Here is a 22,201-nt window from a genome sequence, read left to right on the forward strand (position 1 = left end):
TTAATGATGTTACATCCTTAGCAGCCCAAGTAGAGGCATTGAGCAAGAAATTAGATACATTGACTTCACCAAGTGTGGCTGTGATAACGAGTTGTGATGGCTGTGGGGGTTCAAATATGCCATCTGATTGTCCTATTTCAATTGCTACTTTAGCCCTGACTAAACAAATAGTCTTTGTGGGCAATTCCACAAGGGTATAAGGTAATCCTTATAGCAACACGTACAACCAAGGATGGAGGAATCACCCTAATTTCTCATGGAGTAACCAAGGACAGCAAAAGGACATAGCACTATCGGGTTTTCAACAACAACAAACCCCGACATGGAGAATAGAGTTTCAGGCTCGGAAACCCGAATGACCGCCTTAGAGAAAGCCTTGACTAGATTTGTGCAATCAACGGATACACGGTTTCAATCGGTCGAGGTAACTCTTCAAAACCACACGGCTTCATTACACAATTTAGAAAATCAAGTAAGGGAAATCGTGAACTATCTATTGGATAAACCACAAGGAAGCTTGCCTAGTAATACCGAGACTAACCCTAGAGAACATGTGAAGGAAATCACTTTGAGAAGTGGTCGTGAGGTTGAGGCTAAGCTTCCAAGTGAGAAGCCCAATGTTGAAGTACCCGAGGTCGTGGAGGTTGAGGATAGAGCTAAGAAAGAGAAGGAGGTGCCACCCCTACTTTACAAGACAAGAATCCCGTATCCTTCAAGATTGAAGAAAGACCAAAATGGTGAGCAATACAAGAAGTTCTTGGGTCTATGCAATACATTCCTTTTATGGAGGTGTTGTCTCAAATACCTCGGTATACCAAGTTCTTGAAAGATCTTTTGACCAACAAGAGGAAGTTGGAGGAGATTGCATCGGTGATCTTAGATGCCTCTTGTTCGGCAGTATTGCAAAAGAATATGCCGAATGAGAAGAAAGACCCCAGAAGCTTTTTGATTCCATGCAACATTGGAGATTAAGGTTTAAAGATGGCATTGGCCGATTTGGGGGGCTAGTGTCAACGTCATGCCATACTCTTTCTTTCAGAAGCTAGGCTTAGAATAGCCTAGGCCCACTCAGATAAAATTGTAATTGGCTGACCGAAAGGTGAGAAATACGAGAGGCATCATTGAAGACGTACTTGTCAAGGTGGATAAGTACATATTTCCTATAGACTTTGTAGTGTTGGTTGTCGATGAGGATGTAGATGTTCCTTTGATACTTGGGAGGCCATTCTTGCGCACTTCCAAGGCACTTATCGACATGGATGGTGGAGATTTGACACTGAGGATTGGAGATGACAAGCTCACATACCGCCTAACCGAAGGCATTCAACATTCTCTCGACTTTGATGATACACTTTATTTTCTTGACACTACCGATGAACTAATCGATGAATTTGTGCAGGAAATGTTGAATCCGGATCCGTACAAGGGGTTGCTAGACCAAGAATTGGAGAACGAAGAGGTGATAATACTTGGTCTAAAGGAGAAGGTACCATCTACTCCGGGAATCATGAAGAAGATGCTCTAGAAATGAAGCGAGCGAGGAGACACCACAAGAAATGCACCAAGGATGTTGGGGATGCGCAAGAATGGAACAAGGGTGACAAACCCTTAAGTGGTAGCAAGCTCAACAACTCTCCTTCTACCTTCAAAAGGCTATGTTTATCATGCTTCCAAGTCATAGGTAAGAGAGGAACCTTCATCTATGAGCCCCCGTGAGGTAAGACAAGGTACATCAAGCTAAGTGACGTTAAACAAGCGCTTCTTGGGAGGCAACCCAATTTTTTACTGTTTTCCTAGTTTTTAGTTTAGTGTTTGCATAAATAAGCATTAAGTGTTGGTGTCTTGATTTTTAGATGGTATTGCTGTGATTTTCTTGTGGACATTTTGGTGTTATCGTGTGCTTAAATGTTTATGGCGAAGTTGTTGGTCATTTGAGTGAGTTTTTTGTGTATTTCCCTGGTATACTTTGTATGATAAGGTAGGCTCTGAGTGAATTTATATGTTTATTAATTTTCTACTGAGCCTACAGAGTTTTCTAAGCCATCCAGAGAAATTGAACAATCGTGGGGAACTTCCACACGGCCGTGGGTCTCTACTGCGAGCTCATCCCGAGAGGACACAGTGGCGTGGACTTGCCCCTATGAACAACCTTGTGACAGTCCATGCCCATGGGTAATTTCCACATGGGCATGTGTCGTCGTGCAGAGACTTAGAGATTTTTCCCGAGAAGACACAGGGGTGTGGACTCGCCCCTGTGGATGACCCTGTGACAAACACACGGGCGTAGGTAATTTCGACACGCCCTTATGGATCTCTGTAGAAGAGCTCTCTTCCATCTCGAGAATATATAGGGCATGCGAGTGCCCTTGTGACCTTGTCCTGTGAAGGTCCACGCCCGTGTGGAATTTTGACAACGTCCCTTGCGTTTGTCCCGCAAGTGAACGGGCTTGTCGAAGTAATAAAATCCCAGATGAGTGGGGTATCGTATCCACAAGGAGTAGTGAATAAAGACACTTAAATTATTTCTTAACTAAGTGAAAGATGAATAGTGATATGTGTGATAAGATGTGAAATAACAAAAGTAAAAGAACAAGAAAGAGAGCACAAATAAAGGAGAAGGAAAGGCAATCGATATAAATGGGGTACCCGGATATTGTTCCACCTAGGACAATCATTTCAAGAGCAAGAAGCCTCTATTATTCTTTCTAACTAATGCAATAATGAGTCGTGGAGATCCTTAAATACATGGTGTCAAATCTAAGGTCAACCATGCTAACTCTATAAATGTCCCGGAGAAGAAATTGAATAACCTCTCAACCTCGTACTCGTATAGAATTGCAATGAGTTCTAGGGATTCCAAGTGATAAATCCTCTTCCTAGATGAAGACCTAACCATTTGGTCCAGGTGGAAGGTCCCTAGCCACAATTAAGCACTAGGTGCTAAAATTACTTCAACCCTTCACTCTCTTATACCCGCAACTAAGTCCCAGCGAAAGGTCATTCTTTAGCCCATTCACTCTACTATGACCGCAAAAAACTTGATGAAATGAAGGTAGAATAAATCACACCAGAGGGGAAAGGGGACGCTCTGCTACCTCTCGACTCACCCTCTCAACCCTCTCCAATCTATCTTTGTCTAACTCTCGTGGTGTGTCACTCACTCACAAGGGCTACCAACAAGAACTCTCAACCCTAGTGTCAATCTAAGGGAGTATTCATACAATCAAGCATTGAAGATTGAAACTCAAATAAAACATTAATTAATTGAAAGCATAATAAAGAGGTTCAAAGAAAAGAATACATCCTAGGGTTTAGAAATACCAAGTATCCACTAGGGGCTTTAACACTCCATGGAGATAATTACAATCAATGAAATCAAATGTAAAAGCAAAGAATCCATAGAAAACCCCCTCGATAGTCGGGGCGATGGTCTTGTGGAGAGTCCTCTACTTGTCCAAGGGGCTAGAATCGGGATTCCATATGCCCATGTGGGCACCCCTGTGGATTTTTTACACCGACGTGTGGAACTTCCACATGGCCGTGTGGATTCTCTGTTTTCATCCTTCTTCGGCCGGCTGTGAACAATACTTGCTGCAGTGTTTTGCTATAATGTTTGCTACAATGCCCTGCTATAGTGCCGGCCCAAAACACTCCTGGATCCATGCTTTCATCGAGGTAATGTAAACAGGGACACGTTTACGTCATAGATCGCTTTGCTTCTTCAATAACAGACATGTTGGTGGAGATCTTGCTATACATGCACAAGCCAGAATACTTGAATGTGACTGCCCTTGTGCCACTCCAAATCATTGTGCTAACTTGAATATGAGGAGGTTGGCACATATACCCGCATTTTGAACTCGACTTATGTCTTTGCGTTTGAACCATCTCAAGATTTCATCAAAATGGTGCATTTATGATCCACATTGGCTTCTTTCTCTAATATTTTGCCTCACAACCCTATCTGCATGAAAGTAACATAAATACACACATATTAGCGTTAAAACCCGATAAAAGTAATGCTCATCATAAGGAAAGAACACTTCGTATTCTTATCACTCAAGCGCTTATCAAACTCCCCCATACTTAAGCTTTTGCTTGTCCTCAAGCTAAAATTAAAACATTATGTGCATAGATGATAGAAATATTAGAAGTGCTTGGCCTTGGTTTCACCAAATCATACAAAGAGAGCATTCTACAAGTAATGGAAATTTCAACACTAAATGCGAAAAATCAATGCTCTAGCTAAAAACTTGAATTAAAAAGGACAACAAAATGAAAATCGTGTAAGTGTGTGAACTCACTCAAAATAGCCCAAAGTATACTCCTCAAAATTCTAAGTACAAGGGACTTATTTATCTACACACAGTAACAAAATTTCAAAGATGGTAGTAGCTTCACACATCCTCTAAGGTAGCCCTTTCCAAAGTGGCCACTAAGGTGGCTTTCACACTTTCGCATGGGTAGCGCTTTCTACCGGAGTGGTAGCTTTAACTCATCCTATAAGATAGCTCTTTCTCTCATTAGGGCATAACTAGTATCTGACTTATGAGAGTAGCTTCATACTTCATAGGCAGTAGCTTTTTCCACCCAACAAGCTAAACTAAACAATAAAACTTTTCTGTTCTTTCTTTTCATTTTTTTTCACAATAACAAAAGAAACAACAATAACTAGTCCCTTTAACATCGAACATGAGTTTCCAAAAGAGTTTAAAGAGTGAGTAGTGCAACAAGTGTCAATCGGACAAAAATTCCTACAAATTCAAGCAAAAAATAGAGCATGAAGACATTCAATGTTAAAAATTCTCCTAAACTCAAGAATACAATCATTGCAACTAAGGTGAACCACCATTGGCTATGTGAGCATGTATATCAATCAAAATTAATATAAAAGAGATGTGTGCACTATGAAACTCACCCCCCCCCCACCCACACTTAAGTTGTGCATTCTCCTCAATGTACACATGCAAGCTCACACATAATGTATATCAATCAAGAATAAATGTGGGAGAAACAATCAAAACAATACTCCCCTGACTCCTAGTGTTGCATTTGATGGAGCTAAATCCTTAGGAGTAATGTTCCAACGGATTGTGAAGCTCACACGACCAAGTGCCAAAACACGGCCGTGTACATGACAAGTTCTCAATTCCCATGTTGACAAGACCATCTGCACGCATACACGAGGGGGTTCAGTGAAGCTCAATAAAACAAAAACAACTCGATATATAAAAGATAAAGCAATGAATATAACTCGAGGAAAGAAAATGAAAATAAACTCAGAAGGAATGTCCTTTCTGAGTATACAAGTCCGGAATAAAAATGTAGAAGTAAAAAGACGAAAGAAAATAAATCAAGTGTCGGTGCCACTCTCTGGCTCCTCTACTGCTGCGGGTGATAAATTGAAAGATGCTGGTGGAGGTAGTGATGGTGATGTCAGAGTGTCTTGAGGAGTCCTCGGCCGCAAGACAAATAACGAGGCGACATTTCGCTCTAAAATCTGCTGTAACATATCCAAACGTGCCATGAACCTTGTTTACTATACGGCCAGCGCAACCCAAATCTCAGCAATCTCTGCTCGGACCTCAGCGACCTCTGTCCGTATCACCCCCATAGCACTCCTGACCCTCTTAAAGAGATCATTGGCTTGAGATGGTGAAAACATGCGTATTGGGGGTAGGTCCTCTGCCACCGGAGGTACCTCGGTCTCCATCGGTGCTAGCTGAGGCTCGGGAGCAGGCTGAGAAACCTTGGCATCATCATCCTCATCCTCAGCTATCTCTAGAACTGATAGAACCAAAACATAAACTCTTGTCCGAACCTAGTGGACCATACCCATCAATCTCATCGTCTCAAGGCTCAGGGGCACAGGTGTACCCATTTTCTTGGCCCCGCAAATTGCGTCCAAGAGACCCATGCCCAAAACTAGTCTCGTAATGTAGGGACCCAAGAAAATCGCTCCCAATCTGGCATACTGCCCTTGATGTCAAATGTACTCTTCGATGATGTGCCCTAGATGAATCGGCATGCACTGCACCATCAAATACAAGTACAGAAGCTCCTGTAGGCTGAGAACGCCAGTGCTATCACCACGGCCATTCACCCACCTGCTCAGAATGGCGTGTAAATATTGGTATGTAGGCCGGGAAAGGCACATGTCCTTGGATACCCCGGATCATATTGACCCTGACCACATAACGCTTGATAAGCTCTCTGCGAGGTCAACGCTCCAGAGCAATCTATCCGTAACTGGGAATACTCCTCATTGTTTGTAAATTCCTCCTCATATAAATTAAGTCGAATTGAAAATTGAGTGATGCTCATGCTATGGTAATATCCAAATGCTCTGAACTGAACGATGTCAAGGCTGTCAAATCACATAAGATCTATCAAACTCGAATAACGATAAGACCTCAAGTGTAAGCTCATGAATGGCTAGTAGTCTCGATAGATGCTCAAAATGAGCTTGATGCTCAGGGATTGTGAATCTCATGCTCTCAGACTCAGGGGATGACTCACGCGGCCGTTTCTCGGCTTGCTTCTTTGACCGAGGTGCCATAATCCGCAAAAGTTGAAAGAAAATTGATCAAACAAGTTAATTAGCTAATGTTGTAGAAATCCACATGGTTGTGTGGAAATTCTGCATGCCCATGTGGATCCATGAGTTGTGAAAAATGCACGGTCGCACCTCAAAAATCCAAAAATACACAGTTACATCACTTCTAACTTCATTCTAAACATGCATAATCATTCTAATTGTAGAAACAAAGCATTATTAATTAGTTTTATCGATTAAGATCAAGAATTGGCAAAGAAAACAAAACAAAAGATAGGGCTTCCGCCGAGTTAAGATTGAAAACCTTGAATCGGTCGTAAAACCAAGTAAAAATATTTCCTAATCAGCAATCCGAGGTCGGGAAACGATGTGAGCGTGCTCTCAGATGAATGGAGAATGTCAGGCTGAAAAGGAATGGTGATCCTTTGAAAGGAACTCCCGCTTCTTGGCATTCTGTACATCCGCACAGGCGTGCCGAAATTACCCACGGCCTTGAGCCTCCACAAGAGAGAGCCACAGGGCAGACGCACGCCCTTGTGCACTCTCAATATAACACTCAATCTCTTTAAATGCAACCACACGGGCGTGCGAAAAATACCCATGCTCGTATGCCCGACCCACAGGGGTAGCTGCACGCCCCTATGCCTTCTTTGTTTAAGTGAGAAAAATCGCTAAGTGTTCCGCACGGCAGTGCGGAAATTCCGCACGGGCGTGGACACTCACAGGGGCAAGCGCACGCCCCTGTGCCTTCTCGAGATGGAAAGAGCTCTTCTGCAGAGTTTCGAATGGGCACACAGAAATTACCCACGCTCGTGTATTTTTCACAAGTTCACCCACAGGGTTGAGTCCATCCCCCTGTGTGCTTTCGGGATTTGATGCCAAATATCTGCACGAAAATGCATGCCCGGGCAGAAATTACCCACGGGCGTGAGGAAATCACAAGGTCACTCACAGGGGCGAGTCCACGCCCCTGTGCCTTCTCTGTATGAGCTCGCAATAAAAAACTCTGCATGCATTGCTAAAAATTTCGGAACATGTTTACACACTCAGAGCCTGCCCTATTATGCAAACTATACCAGTGAAAAATATGAAAGATAGCTCAAACAACCAAAACTTTGCTAAATCCACATAAAAACACATGATGAAAATAAAACCCACAATAAATCGCCGCAAAAGTATCTAAAAATCAGGACACCAACACTCAACACTTTATTCGTGCAAACAATAATCTACTAACTAAGAAAATAGTAAAGACTTGGGTTGCCTCCCAAGAAGCACTTGTTTTACGTCACTAAGATTGATGTACCTTGTCTTACCTCACGGGGGTTCATAGATGAAGGTTACCCTCTTACCCATAGCTTGAAAGCATGATGAACAAAATCTCTTGAAAGTAGAGGGTGAATTATCGGGCTTGGGATCACGTAGCAATGGTGCATCCAATTTATTTGGTTCATAAGCATCTCCAATAGCCTTAGAGCATTTCGGTGGTGTCTCCTCACCCTCTTAATCTTCTGGAGCACCTTCTTTAGGATCCGCAGAGTAGATAGTACTTCTACAGTCGAACCAAGCATCATAACTTCTTCATTTTCCACCTCTTGGTCGAACAAACCCTCGTACGGGTCCGCTTTAAACATTTCATGCATGTATTCATCAACAATCTCATCAGTAGTGTCTAAAAAATTTAAAGCATCATTGAAATCAAGAGAATGCCACATGGCTTCAACAAGGCGGTATATGAGCTTGTTATCTCCAACTTTCAATGTTAGCTCCCCGCCGTCCATGTCAATCAATGCCTTGGAAGTCTGCAAGAACGATCTCCCAAGTATCAATTGTACATCCGCATCCTCATCGACGTCTAGCACTACAAAGTCAACTGGAAAAATGTACTTGTCCACCTTGACAAGCACATCTTTGATGATACCCCTCAGATGTCTCATCTTTCGATCCGCTAATTGCAAAGTCATCCAAGTGGGTCAAGGCTCGCCCAAGCCTAGCTTCTGAAAGAAGGTGTATCACATGACGTTGATACTAGCCCTTGAGTCTGCCAATGCCATTTCTTCACCCAAATTTCCAATATTACACGAAATGATGAAGCTTCCCAGGTCTTTTTTCTTTTTGGGCATGTTCTTTTGCAACACTGCCGAGCAAGACGCATCTAAGATCATTGAAGCACTCTCCTCCAACTTTCTCTTGTTAGTCAACAAGTTCTTCAAAAATTTTGCATACTTAGGCATTTGGGCCAATGCCTCAAAAAAAGGAATATTGATGTGGAGTTGCTTGAACAAACTCAGGAACTTCTTGTACTGTTCATCCCCTAAGTCATTCTTCAATCTAGAGGGATAAGGGATTCTTGGCTTGAAAGGTGGGGGTGCCGCCTACTTCTCTTTGCTTGCTCCCTCAACCTTTATAACCTCAGGTGCATGTTTATTGGGCCTCTCACTCGGAAGACTACCTTCAACCACATGACCACTTCTCAAAGTGATCGCCTTCACATGCTCTCTAGGATTGGTCTCAGTATTACTCGGCAAGTTTCCTTATGGCCTTTCCGATAGAGACTTCGCATCTGCCCCACTTGATTTTCAAGATTGTGCAAAGAGACAGTGTGATTATGAAGTGTAGCCTCGACTGATTGAAACCTTGTATCTAACGATTGCACAAACCATGTCAAGGCCTTCTCCATATCGGTCATTCAGGTCTCCAAACCTGAAACTCGGTTTTCCATGTTTGGGGCTTACTGTTGTTGGAAACCCGGTGGCCCCATGGCCTTTTGTGGACCTTGGTTGCTCCATGAAAAATTGGGATGATTCTTCCAACCCGGATTGTAGGTGTTGCTATATGGATTCCATTGGTTCCTCATTTCATTACCCACAAAATCGATATTCTCAACCGAAGATGCATCAATAGAGATCGGGCAATTGGAGGGAGCATGTCCTCCACCACACCCTGTGCAAGTAGTCACAGCCGCCACTCTATTCGAAGTTAGAAGATCTAACTCCTTACTCAATGATTCTACTTGAGCCTCCAATGAAGTTACTACATCTATCTCATGGAGGCCGGCCACCTTTATCTTCCCCCTAGCATTCCATTGGTAGCTATTTAACCTTGTTTCTTCAATTAATTGACGGGCCTCACCATGGGTCATGCTACTTAAGGTACCTCCTGCTGCCGCATCCAAGAGTTGCCTTGAACTCGGATTCAACCAGTTGTAAAAGGTGTGAACAATCATCCACTCCGGGAATCCTTGTTGTAAAAGGTCTGAACAATCATCCACTTCCTTAGGAGCTCCTTGAACCTTTCCCACGTCTCAAATAGAAACTCCAATTCTGACTATACAAAAGATGAGATCTCATTCCTAAGCTTTGTACATTTTCCTGGAGGAAAATAATGGACCAGAAAATTTCTACCATCTCCTCCCATGTGGTAATCAATGCTCTAGGTAATGAGTGTAGCCACTGCTTCGCTCTCCCCTTTAATGAAAATGAGAAGGCTCTCAACTTGATGGCATCATCCGTCATTCCGTTTATCTTAAGCATATCACACACCTCGAGAAAGTTCTCTATACGATTGTTTGGATCCTCATCGTCCAAACCATTGAACTATGTGGATTGCTGCAACATGTGGATGAATACCCCTTGCGTATATCCCTCAAGTGCACGGGTTTGTCGATGTAATAAAATCACAGATGAGTGGGGTATCGTATCCATAGGGAGTAGGGAATAAAAACACTTAAATTATTTTTTACCTAAGTGAAAGATGAATAGTGATATGTGTGACAAGATGTGAAATAACAAAAGTAAAAGAACAAGAAAGAGAAAACAAGTAAAGGAGAAAGTAAGGCAATCGATATAAATGGGGTACCCAGATATTGTTCCACCTAGGACAATCATTTCAAGTGCAAGAACCCTATATTATACTTTTTAACTGATGCAATAATGAGTCGTGGTGATACTTAAATACATGGTGTCAAATCTAAGGTCAACCATGCTAACTCTATAAATGTCCCAGAGGAGAAATTGAATAACCTCTCAACCTCGCACTCGTATAGAATTGCAATGAGTTCTAGGGATTCCAAGTGATAAATCCTCTTCCTAGATGAAGACCTAACCATTTGGTCCAGGTGGAAGGTCCCTAGCCACAATTAAGCACTAGGTGCTAAAATTACTTCAACCCTTCACTCTCTTATACCCGCAACTAAGTCCCAGCGAAAGGTCATTCTTTAGCCCATTCACTCTACTATGACCGCAAAAAACTTGATGAAATGAAGGTAGAATAAATCACACCAGAGGGGAAAGGGGACGCTCTGCTACCTCTCGACTCACCCTCTCAACCCTCTCCAATCTATCTTTGTCTAACTCTCGTGGTGTGTCACTCACTCACAAGGGCTACCAACAAGAACTCTCAACCCTAGTGTCACTCTAAGAGAGTATTCATACAATCAAGCATTCAAGATTGAAACTCAAATAAAACATCAATTAATTGAAAGCATAATAAAGAGGTTCAAAGAAAAGAATACATCCTAGGTTTCACAAATACCAAGTATCCAGTAGGGGGTTTAACACTCCATGGAGATAATTACAATCAATGAAATCAAATGTAAAAGCAAAGAATCCATATAAAAACCCCTCGATAGTCGGGGCGATAGTCTTGTGGATAGTCCTCTACTCGTCCAAGGGTCACTTTGTTCAGCCTAGGATGCACCTCGCTGGATCAGTGCCGATGAAAGCTCTTCCAGTAACCTTCTTCCAAATGGATCACGATTTCAGAGACATAGAACCTCTCCCAATCCCTAGCCAATACCTCTCAAAACCTTAGCCGCTACCCTCTCTCAAGTTAGGGAAAGATGGAGAAAAGAATCCTAAAATCGGGGTTGAAATCGGCCTTAAATAGGGCTAGAATAAGGAATCCACACGACCATGTGCGCGCCCATATAGATTTTCACACGGGCATGTGTAATTTTCACACGCCCGTGTGGATTCTCTGTTTCCATCCTTCTTCAGCCTGCTGTGAACAGTGCTTGCTGCAGTGTTTTACTACAGTGCTCTGCTACAGTATCGGTCCGAAACAATCCTAAAATCCATGCTTTCATTGAGCTAATGTAAACGGGTACACGTTTAAGTCATAGATCACTTTGCTTCTTCAATAATAGACATGTTGGTGGAGATCTTGCTATACATGCACTAACCGGAATGCTTGAATATGACTGCACTTGTGCCCTTCCAAATCATTGTGCTAACTTGAATACGAGGAGGTTGGCACACATTCCCGTATTTTGAACCTGACTTATGTCTTTGCGTTTGAACCTTCTCAAAATTTCCTCCAAATGGTGCATTGAAGGTCCACATTGGCTTCTTTCTCTAATATTCGGCCTCACAACCCTATCAGCATGAAAGTAACATAAATACACACATATTAGCGTTAAAAGTAGATTAAAGTAATGCTCATCATAAGGAAAGAACACTTCTTATTCTTATCACACAAGCACTTATCAAACTCCCCCACGCGGGCGTGTGAAACACTTAGTGATTTTTCTCAAATTGACAGAGAAGCCAAAGGGGCATGCGTCTGCCCCTGTGGGTCGGGTACACGGGTGTGGGTAATTTCCACATGCTTGTGTGGTTGCGTTCAGAAGCATTGAGTGTTTTTCCTGAGAGCACACAGGGGCGTGCATTTTCCCCAGTGGGTCTCTCTGGTTCAGTCACAAGGCATGGGTAATTTCTATACGCCTGTGTGGACGTGCAGAATTGTAAGACACCCGGGTTTTCCTTAAAATCTCTTCACGTCACTTCAACATTACGCTCTAAATCCTTTAGAAAACACTCTCTATTACTCTCCCGACTTTGCAACACCGATTTGCATAGGTTTCTAGTCGATTTATCGGGCTATTCTAGGTTTTACATCTTCAACTTTTTGGTAAACCCTCATTTCTTGTTTACTTCGTCAATTCTTAATTTAATTGATTAAAACAGTGAATACTGCTTCATTCCTATACTTTTGTGGGTTGATCATGTTTAGGAATAGAGTAGGCATGAGTTGATGAAGTATTTCTGGGATTCTAACATGTGCCGATTCGGTTTTCACACCCCATAGATCCACACGGGTGTGTGGATTTCTGCAGTATTATCTTGTGAGCTTCTTTGATTGTTTCTTCTTTGATTGTTACAGATATGGCACCTTGTTCGAAGAAGCAGGAGGGTAAGCATCCCAGGGTGACATCACCTGAATTTGAATATATCGAGTTTTCGAATCCTGAGCATTGGACTCGATTTGTGAGGTTGTCGATACTCAGGTTTGGACAGTTTTATTTTGTGGAATTGAGTCCGCTGAAAAAGGTTCAGGAAGGCTATGAGTTGGTCGATGAAATTGACAAGCTGTTGGCTGTAGGAAGCTGGAGGAGATTATTATCAATCCGAGAGTCAGCTATCTGCACATTGACGCTAGAGGTATTCGCGTCCTTCGAGTTCGATCGGGCATATAGGAGATTCAATAGTGTTGATGTCATACAGTTTACAGTATTTGGACATTAATTTAGTATGAGTGTCACTGAGTTTTTAGTCTGTATGGGCTTGTATGACGAGACATACACAAAAACAAAGGAGTATGGGTACTTGCCGACAGATTATCCCGGTACCCTGACCTTGTAGCGAGCATACTAAGCTTTAAGTAGACAAAGGCAGTATCAGCCAGGAGTGTACAAGGACTCACGGTTGTCCCGGTCGATCAACAGATATTTGCACTCAGTCCTTAGCAGATCTGTAAATGACCTAGGTGATAACACAGGTGTTTTGAGCCAGGAGGAGTTACTCTATTTATATTCCATGGTCCATAATGAGCCGATTCACCTGGGACACGTGGTAACAGAGTTTCTGAGGCACCACGGCTAGTATGTGCGAGTGGGAGTATTATTCACTGGCCCTTGTATTACTAGACTCATCCTAGGGATAGACTTATTGGACGCTATTCGAGGTGCCGAAAAGACGGTTGTCCCTCCACTCTTGGGCTAGATATGATAAGAATGATGGGGTTAGTGCGCAGGTATTGGCCTGGAGCATACATTCTGGCTACGCATACGCCATGGACCACCGAGGGCAAAGGAGATGCCGCAAAGGGTTCACAGCAGACCCCGAGTCTCAGTTTGCACTGATGGAGATCGGGGCACCACACGCAGTATAGGAGCCACGCAAGTGCGCATATTTTCTCCTTCCCTTGCTTATGACCATCTTGAGAAGTTTGAGAATGAGGTGGGTGTGCTTCGGACCAAGATTGCCGAGGTCCGGGCTACACAGGTTGCACAATATGTAGGGGTGATGGCACGTCTTGACACTATACTGCAGTTATTAGAGCGAGATGTGTCCTTACCCTTCATTCGGAGACCGAGGACCCCTCAGGCCTCGCCAACATCACCAGTGCCATCTCCATCGCCACCATTCAATTTAGCACCAACAGCAGTAGAAGAGCTAACCGCGGATGACACCGACGCTTGAGGCATCTTTTCTTTTATTTCTTTTATTTTCTTATATTTTACTTTTGCATTATCTTTTGGAATTGTACACTCATAAAAGATCTTCCTTCTGAGTTCATCTTTTATTTTCATCTCGAGTTGTATTTCATTGATCTATCTTTTATATTCTTGAGTTATTTCGTTTTTATTGAGCTTCACTAAACCCTGTTGTGTATGCGTGCAAATGGTCTTGTCAGTATGGGAATTGAGAACTAGTCATGGACACGGCCAATGTAGGCTGCATGTGCTTCACAACCCGTTGGAACTTTACTCCCAAGGATTTAGCTCCATCAAACACAACATTAGCAGTTAGGGGAGTATTGTTTCAATTGCCCACTCCCACATATTTGCTTGATTGCTATACCTTCTATTGTGCTTACATGTGTACATTAAGGGCAATATACACCTTAAGTGTGGGGGAAGTTCACTTTGCACATGTCTTTTACACAAGTTTTGATTGACATACATGCTCATGTAGCTAATGGCGGTTCATCTTAGTTGCACTGTTTATATTTTTGAGGTTAGGAGAAGTTTTAACATTAAATGTTCTCATGCTCTAGTTTTTACTTGTATTTCTAGGAATTTTTGTACGATTAATATTTGTGCACAACTCACTCATGAAACTCTTTGGGAAACTCAAGTTCGATGTTTAAGGGACAAATTAGTTTTGTTTCTTGTTCTACTTTGCTAAAAAAATGGAAAATGAAAAGAAAGAAAATATAAATTGTTTAGTTGTGCATTAGGGTGGAAAGAGCTACCACCTATGAAGTATGAATCTACTCTCATAGGTCAGAAACTAGTTGTGCCCTAATGAGATAAAGAGCTATCTCATGGGATAAGTGAAAGCTACCACCCCAGTAGAAAGAGCTACCACCTTAAAAGTGTGAAAGCCACCCTAGGAGCTGCTTCGGAAAGGGCTACCTTAGAAGATGTATGAAGCTACTACCATCCTTTTGTTTTGTTATGCTTGTAGATAAATAAGTACCTTGTACTTAGAACTTTGAGGAGTATACTTCAGGTTTACTTGAGTGAGTTTACACACACTTACACGATGTCAGGTTTGTTGTCCTTTTTTATTCAAGTTTTAAGCTAGAGTATTGATTTTCGTATTTAGTGTTGAAAGTTCCCTTTCTTGTAGAATGCTCTCCTTGCATGCTTTGGTGAACCTAAGGCCAACCACTTTCAATTTGTCCTTCTTCTATGCTTCAATGTTTTATTTTTGCTTGAGCACAAGCAAAACCTTAAGTGTGGGAGAGTTTGATAAGTGCTTGGGTGTTAAGAATGCGAAGTACTCTTGCTTTACGATGAGCATTACTTTTATCAAGTTTAATCACTAATACATGTGTATTTTTGTTCTTTTGCGCATGTTGGGTTGTGAAGCTAAGTATTAAGAAAAGAAGACAAAAGTAGATCATGAATGCACTATTTGGTGGAATGACCAATTAAGCCTTTCATCGAAGAAGAGTTGCGATCTATGCCATAAACGTGTGCCCGTTTAGGTTGCCTTGATGAAAAGTGTGGAATCGGTAGTGTTTTGACAGGGTACTGTAACGGGTTAAAGTAGCAAAGCACTGTAGTAATTAGAATCTTTCATCCTTCTTTCCAACTTTTCTCCATCTTTTGGGAGGCCGTCGGCTAGGGCTTAGAGAGGCTTTTGGCAAGTCTTTGAAGTAGTTCTATGGATTTGACACCGCGCTTCGCTTGGAAGAAAGTTATTGGGGGAGCTTTCATCGGCATCGATTCGCGAGGTGTGTCCTAGGCCGGACAAGGGGACATTTAGAGAAGAAGAGGTTACTCCACAAAATCATCGACATGAATACCGAGGGGGTTTTCCTTTGGATTACTTGTTTTTACTTTCAATTTCATTATTGATTGTATCTTGCTCCATGGTGGGTTAAACCCCCTAGTGGGTACTTGGATTTTATAAACCCTAGAATGTTTTTGTTTTATTGAACTTTTATTATGCTTCCCTTAATTGATATCTCTAATTGAGTTCTAATATTGAATGCTTGTTGAATGATTTCTTCCTTAGAGTGATACTCCATGAGGGGTAAACAAATTAAGGTTGGAGAGGGTCGAGAGGGTTAGTCGAGAGGTAGTAGAGCGTCCCCTTTTCCTTCCAATGTGATTTATCCTACCTCCACATTCTAAGAGTTCTTTGCGGTTATAGTAGAGTGAAGGTCTAAGGGATGAACTCCGTTGGGGGATAGTTACGCGAGCAACAGAGTGAAGCGTTGAAGTGACTTTAGCACCTAGGGCTTAACTGTGACTAGGGATATTTCGCCTGGACCAAAGTGTTAGATCTACACATAGGAATAGAGTTTATCACCTGGTATCCCTAGAGCATCTTGCAACTTTACACAGTGTGAGGTATTGAGACTATTAGTCACAGTTGACCTTAGGTTCAGGACCATGTATTCATGGATGTCCTCAACTCATTAAGCATCAATTAGGAGACATAATAGTTGGTCTTACAATTAAAAAATTAGTCGTAGGGGGAACATTGTCCGAGTACCCCAGTTCTATCGATTGCCTTTCCTCTCACTTATTTGTGCCTCTTGTTCTTGTTTCTTTTATTTGTGTTTATATTATATTTCATAAACATAATCATTGTTCATCTTCATTTGGTTTAGTAGCAATCTTAGTATTTTTATTCCCTACTCCATGTGGATATGATACCCCACTCACCTGGGTTTTATTACTTTGACAAACCAGTGCACTTGCGGGTAATAAACAAGGGGTGTTGTCAAACACACTCTGACAACTGGTTTCCATCTATACTTTTAAAAATTTTATTACTAAGATAAGTGGACATGTACTCATCTTCTTTCTTATGTGTTGATGTATTTTGCCTGAGGACAAGCAAATGTTCAAGTGTGGGGGTATTTGATGAGTGCATTTCATATCAAAATTTTTATACCCTTTTCATTCATTTATATTGTCTTTAAACATTTATTTGTTGTGATTTGATGCTTCTATGGGTATTATTGTGTAATTGTGTACAAAAACAGGTTCTTGTGTAAAAGAACACGATTCGGCACAAATATAATATCATAAGAGGTCAAAACACAGTATTATAGGCGAAGCCCAGTCTGAGCATGAGCATGCTCCCTCACTATGAAAATCTCTCAAATTCCACATCAGGTGAATGACACATCCGTATATGCGTGTACACAGCAAGTGCACGGTTGTTAAAGTAATAATTCAAGATGAGTGGAACTGTAGCAGGTCGTTGTTCTTGCTGCGGGCATTTGGCTGGGAGTTTCACAGGCTCCATGCGCCCGCATGGATGCCCGTGAGGTTTGCTGGAAATTCTCAAGGCTCGGTACTGTAGAAAAACACTGTAGCATAAATACTGTAGTAAATTACTGTACCTGAGTACTGTAGCACCGACATGTTTTCTGGGCATTTGGCTGTGAGCTTCACGGGCTCCATGCGCCCGCATGGAGCCCGCATGGACTGACGGGATTTAAATAGAACATGATTTTCTAGGGCAATTGGGGAGTTTTTTTGGGGGAGTTTTTCTCTTGGGCCTCTAGGGCCGCCGCCCTACTCTTCCCACCGGCGATCTACTGCGCAAGGCTTCACCAAGAGGGAGACAAACTTTGAAGGAGAAGATAGGGAGAAGATCCTAGTCATCAAAAGTATCATTTGAGGAGAGATCTCTTCAAATCTTCAAGATCTTCACCATCTAAGGGGATCTAAAGCTAGAGGGAGTAGTTCTTACTTCTCTTCTTCTTTATTTGTTCCTTGGATTTGTATGAGTGATCCTCTTTCATGAGGCACTAACTTATTTGTGATTTGGATATGATGAACTCTAGGGTTGATTGTTTGTAATTTGGATGATCATCTTTATTGATGTATTGTTGGATGTTGTATTTCTTTTATGGAAACTTGTAGTTTGTGGTTCAAGTCTTGTGTACTTTGATGTGTTGATTTGCATGAGAACTCTGTATTTCAACTTCTAGGTTGTACTTGGTTGCGTGACCATCGCCCTTGTACTAGACACACTTGGCTTGGAAGGGATCCATGTACAAATACACCGTGACCATCGGGTATTTTGTACCCCTCCAGCAATTAGGGTTGGACCTAGTTTAAGTATCAACCCTGATTAGAGATTTCCCTGAGTGTAATGCAATCATACGAGGATTTGGGCGGAAGTGATTCTGACCCAATACTTGTATGGGATTAGGGTTCAATTGCCGTGACCATTGGGTTGAGCTAATTTAGGATTCTCTTGGCCCAACTACCATCTCGCATTTCATCCTAAATTCAGGACCTAATGACAACCCTAGGGGGATTCGTTGTCCAAATCACTCTCTTCACTGTTTGATTCTCCCTTGAGTTCGTATTGTGTGTAGTAGTACCCCGGATTTCATTATAGTTAATTCTTTCTCTTTTTATAATTACTATTTATCTTTCGGAGTGTTAGGCTAGGAAATAGACGAAAGGGAAATAATAGTAGCTCCTTGGGCCCAGGGAATACGACCCTCTCGTGCTCGCACGAGAGGTATTACTTGACGACTCCGTGCACTTGCGGATCGCTCATCAAGTGGGTATCGTATCAACAGAGAGTAGGGAATAATGGCACTTAAATTATTTCTTAACTAATGTGGAAGATGAACAGTGATATGTGTAACAAGATTCAATTCCCAAGAGTAAAAATAAAAAGAAAGAGAGCACAAGTAAAGGAGAAGGTAAGGCAATCGATAAAGATGGGGTACCCAGATATTGTTTCATCCAGGAGAATCATTTCAAGTGCAAGAAACCTCTATTATGCTTCCTAATTAATACAATAGTTAGTCATGGAAATCCTTAATTTTATAGCCCCAAATCTAAGGTCAACCATGCCTAACTTTATACATGTCCCAGAGCAGAAATCAAACAATCTCAACACCTCGCACTCGTATAGAATTGCAATGAGCGCTATGGATTCCAAATGATAAACCATATTCCTATGTATAGACCTAACCCTTTGGTCCAGGTGAAAGATTCCTAGCCACAATTAAGCCCTAGATGCTAAAATCAGTTTAACACTTCACTCCGTTGCACTCGCAACTAAGCCCCAGCGGAAGGTCATTCCTTAGCCCATTCACTCTACTATGGCCGCAAAGAACACTTGGAACGTGGAGTGTCACTAACTTACAAGAGTTACCAAGAAGAACTCTCAACGCTAGTGTTACTCTAGGAGAATATTCATACAATGAAGCATACGATATTGGAAATCACAATAAACACCAATTAATTGAAAGCATAATAAAGAGATTCAATGAAACGAATGCATCCTAGGGTTCATAAATACCCAAGTACCCAGTAGGGGTTTTGGTCTCCATGGAGCTAGATACAATCAATGAAATCGAATGTAAAAACAAAGCATCCATAGAAAACCCCCTCGTTAGTCATGGTGATGGTCTTGTGGAGAGTCCTCTACTTGTCAAAAGGGTCCCTTTGTCTGGCGTAGGATACACCTCGCCAGATCGGTGCAAATGAAAGCTCACCCAGTAACCTTCTTCCAAACGGTGCGTGATGTCAGAGCCATAGAACCTCTCAAAAGCCCTAGCCAATACCTCTCAAAATCCTAGCCGCAGTCCACTCTCAAGTTGGGGAAAAGATAGAGAAAAGAATAGTGAAATCGGAGCTGAAATCAGCTTTTAAAGGGATAGAATCGGGAATCCACATGCCCTTGTGAGTGCCACTGTGGATTTTTCACACGGGCATGTTGAATTTCCACACGCCCGTGTGAATTCTCTGTTTTCCTGTTTTCTCAGTGGGCTGTGAACAGTGCTGGTATAGTATTCTTGCTACATTTTTTGCCACAGTATCTTAGTACAGTACCGGCTCGAAATACTCCCAAATCCATGCTTTCATCGAGGTAACGCAAGCAGGCACACATATACGTCATGGATTGCTTTGCTTCTTTAATAACGGACATGTTGGTAGAGATCTTGTTCTATATGCACAAGTCGGAATGCTTGAATGTAACTGCCCTTGTGCCCTTCCAAATAGTTATACTAATTTGAATATGAGGATGTTGGCACGCATTCCCGCATCTCGAATCTGACCTATGTCTTCGCGTTTGAACGTCAGCAAGATTTCCTCCAAATTGGTGCATTTACGACCCACATTGGCTTCTTACTTTCATATTTGGCCTCACAACCCTACCTGCATGAAAGTAACATAAATACACACACATTAGCGTTAAAACCCGAGAAAAGTAATGCTTGACACAAGGAAAGAACACTTCGTATTCTAATCACACAAGCACTTATTAGTGAAGCAACTCCTGTCGACTAAGCACACCGGTGTTATCGCCATGACTGTTAACTGACCTGCTCTAAATGGTGTAAAGGTATCTATAACTTGGCCAGGAGAGATATGTGGCCTTAGATACCACGGGCTCATACTGCCCCTGTCCAGATAGTGCTCTGTATGCGCGCTGTGGCGTCAAAGTGCCTGGTAATCCATAGACAGCTACTCATAATCCTCTGAGTCTATGAATTCCTCATCATAAAGGACCAGTCTGATTGAAAATTGAGTCACACTCATGCTGTGATACTGTCCTAGAGCTCTTAACTATATAGCACCTATGTTGTCAAAACTGGAATATGAGCAGTCGAACTTGAATGATGCTAACACCTCGAGCGTCAACGTGCTAATAGCAGGGTCTCTAATCGACAATAAGCACCTCCAGCTACCCACATACAACAATTCTTCAACCTCATCTGCCATGTCCCCTGCTGACTGAACCTCCCTGGGGGCGCTCATGTATGGGAATCACGTCTGACCGAACCTGAGCTTCCACAATCAGTCAAACAGAGCATGGTGCTCAGGAATGGAGAACTCCATGTGCTCTGTCTTAGGGGAGTGCTCTCTAGGACATTTGCCATCTGCAATCTTTGTCATGGGTGCCATATCTGCAAGAATTAAATAGAAATTGATGAAATTAGCTCACAACATTAATCCTGCAGAAATTCACATGGTGGTGTGGGAATTCCACACACCAGTGTGGATCCAAGGGGCGTGAAAACCGCACAGCCACATGATAAAAATCCAAAAATACACCTTAAAACTATTTCTAAGCTCTTTCTAAATATGCATAGACCATTTAATAATAGAAATGAAACAACATTCACCGTTTAAATCAAATAAAATCAAGTAATGGCGAAGAAAAGAAAGAAAGAAAGAAAGTTTACCGACAAGATGAAGATAAAAACCTTGAAAATCGGCCAGAAAACTCGAGTAAACTTTTCTAAATCGACGGTGTACGGTCAAGAGAATGAGTGGGTGTGTTCTCTGAGCCATTTGTAGTGTGAAGGTGAAGAAATACCAAGAGATTTTATAGAAAACCCGCACATCTTTCTGTTCTGTACATCCACACGGGCATGTGGAAATTGCCCATGCCCGTGTGACTCCACAGGAGAGCTTCATAGGGGCATACACACTGAACCTCTGAATGTAACCACATGGGTGTGTAGAAATTCTCCATGCCCAGGTGCCCGACCTACAGGGGCATCAACACGCCCCTGTGGCTTCTCTGTCCAACCGAGAAAAATTCTAAGTGTGCCACAAGCCCCTGTGGAAATTCTACATGGGCGTGTAGATCTTCACAGGGGTACTCACAGCGGCATTCACATACCCCTGTGTTTTCTCGGGATAGAGGAAAATTCTCTGCAAGAATTAACATAGGTGTGTGGCAATTATCCACGCCCGTGTGTAGTTCATAGGATCAAACACAAGGGTAGACACACGCCCCTGTGTCTTCTTGGGATATCTCTCCAAACCTCTGCAAAAAAACACACGCCAGTGTGGAAATTTCACACGGGCGTGTATCCGTCATAAGTTCGTTCACAGGGGTAAATGTACGCCCATGTGTCCTCTCTAGATAAGCTCTGAACGCAAACACACGCCCGTGTGGAATTTCCGCACGGCCGTGTGTTTTCTCTAAACATTTACAAGTACTCAAAGCCTGTCTATATTATACAAAAGTAACCAGAGAAACATGAAAAACATGCTCAAATGACCAAGAAACTTTACCAAAACACAATTAAGCACATGAAAACACCAAACATTTAAGCTCTTATTCATGCAAACACTAACGAAAACCTTGAAAAACAGTAAATACTTCGGTTGCCTCCCAAGAAGCTCTT

Source organism: Dioscorea cayenensis, chromosome 17 (assembly GCF_009730915.1).
Source record: "Dioscorea cayenensis subsp. rotundata cultivar TDr96_F1 chromosome 17, TDr96_F1_v2_PseudoChromosome.rev07_lg8_w22 25.fasta, whole genome shotgun sequence".
NCBI classification, from domain to species: Eukaryota; Viridiplantae; Streptophyta; class Magnoliopsida; order Dioscoreales; family Dioscoreaceae; genus Dioscorea; species Dioscorea cayenensis.